Source organism: Leptonychotes weddellii, chromosome 14, assembly GCF_054177405.1.
Source record: "Leptonychotes weddellii isolate Sample4059 chromosome 14, ASM5417740v2, whole genome shotgun sequence".
NCBI classification, from domain to species: Eukaryota; Metazoa; Chordata; class Mammalia; order Carnivora; family Phocidae; genus Leptonychotes; species Leptonychotes weddellii.
In genome coordinates, this window is record NC_138382.1 from 26,051,763 (window position 1) to 26,054,055 (window position 2,293).

Genomic DNA, 2,293 nt, shown 5'->3' on the forward strand with positions numbered 1-2,293 from the left:
AGTGACCAGTCCTGGTAACAAGTGCAGTTCATGAGACAGCAGGCTGGTATTGTAAGTGCTCCTCTGCTATAGGGAAGTGTGGCATTTCTGAAAGGTGCTTACCTGGGCACAGGCACTCTTAGGTTTGCTTAACATGTAGTTAACCTGTACTCCTACTGACAGGGAAATCCATACTGTCACAGGCATGTGGCTGTCAGTCCTTCTGTCTGTTGCAGTGCAAGATAAATAGTTAATAGTTGTTTCTTTCTTTCTTTTTTTTAGATTTTATTTATTTATTTGACACAGAGAGACAGCGAGAGAGGGAACACAAGCAGGGGGAGTGGGAGAGGGAGAAGCGGACTCCCCCCTGAGCAGGGAACCCAATGCGGGGCTCGATCCCAGGACCCTGGGATCATGACCTGAGCCAAAGGCAGACGCTTAACTACTGAGCCACCCAGGCGCCCTGCTCAAATAGTTGTTTCTTCAGGGGACTATGCCTAGTTTCTCCTCTCTTCCATAACTGAGACGAGAATCCTAATGGGATTCATGTCCCATTTTTCATTGCCACAGGCCGGAGCCAAACACTTTTGGATATGAACTCGTATCTAATTCACAACTCCTGTCTGGCATCGATAGCCCCAGGGTCTGTACTGGTTTTACTACCATTTTTGCCTTTAAAAAAGCTTCTTATTGGTTAATACCCCAATCCCATCAGCTTCCCTTCTTAAGCAAGGCATAGAAAGGTCTTAATGTGCTAGATGGGGAATAAAAGGTCTCCAGTAGTCCAATAAACCAACAAAAACCTGTAATTCCTTTACTGGTTCAGGGATCGGGAGGGCTTGTATTTTATCAATGACTGCCTCTGGCATCACTTTTGTCTCACTCACCCAGATGATGCCCAGGGTACTGATTGACCTGTCACTATTTACCTCGCATCTTTGTGACTTTAAGTGTACCTGTATGATGCAGCTGCTTGAGACAGGGAGGGTATATCATCACAAGTTAAAATCATCTATGTAATAATAAAGCACTGTTTCCTCTGGCAATATCCATTTTTCCAGACCTCTGGCTACCATCCTGTGACAAACTGTGGGACTATGGAGGTACACTTGGGGCAATGCCTGGAAGGTCGATTGTCTCCTGTTCCATGGGAAGGTGACTTGGCCTTGGGATTCAAGTCCAGTAGAATGCTGGAAAGGGGATTAGATCAGTCTAGTACATAATGATCTATCTTAATGGATGCCATGATTTTTTTCTAAAAATAAGGCCATATTAGGCACCATTGCATGGATGGGTGGAGTAACTTTATTGAGTTCCCTATAATCTATTTTCACTTACCAGGCCCCACTAGATTTTTTTATAGGCCAAACCAGACTATTGAATGGACTTTGAGCAGGTTTGATCACCCCCACCTTTTCTAATTCTCTACTATTGGTAGTGATTTCATTATGCCCCCCAGGTAGCTTATATTGTTTTACATTTATTATCCTCCAGGGAACTGGCAGCTGTATAGTTTCCCATTTTGCAGGACCCACAATGATGGATTTCACTACTCGAATACACAACCTGAATTTGCCTGTAGTTGTAGTTAGATCGAGATCCTGTAAAACATCTATACCCAAAGTATATTCTGGAATGGGGGAAATATGCACTAAAAAACAGCAACCAGGAGCTATGCTTTGGATTTGTCCAGCTCCCTTCAGATTTCCTGGGCCAAAGCAGTTGGCCATGGCAGTGCACCAGGGCTCGCCCATTTGTTTCCTGAGTTAGTGGCTATGATAAATCAGTAACAGTGCCATGTGTCCGCTGGAAGTGGGCCTAAACTATTTTCATTCACTAGGTCACATTAGATTTCTTTACAGGCCAAACCAGACTATTGAATGGGCTTTGAGCCGGCCTGATTACCCCTGCCTTTTCTTATTAGATAATGGTGGCAGTAACCTCGTTATGCCAGGTAACTTATATTGTTTTATGCTTATTATTCTCCAGAGGAACCAGCAGCTGCATAGATTCCCAGTTTGCATGACCCATGAGGACAGGTTTCACTACTTGAATACACAACCTGAATTTGCCTGTAGTTGTAGTTAGATCCAGGTTCTGTAAAACATCTATGCCCAAAATATACTCAGGAATGGGGAAAATACGCACCAGAAAACAGCAGGGAGGGAACTTGCCAATCTGTAGGTAGAAACTAGTTTGTCTGACCTTGATAATTTGTTTCCCATAACATCAATTGCTTTTATTTCTCCCTGAAATATTGAGGGGTTTCCATAGATAAGTGTGCATTCATCAACAGTGTCTATTAGAGCTAGTA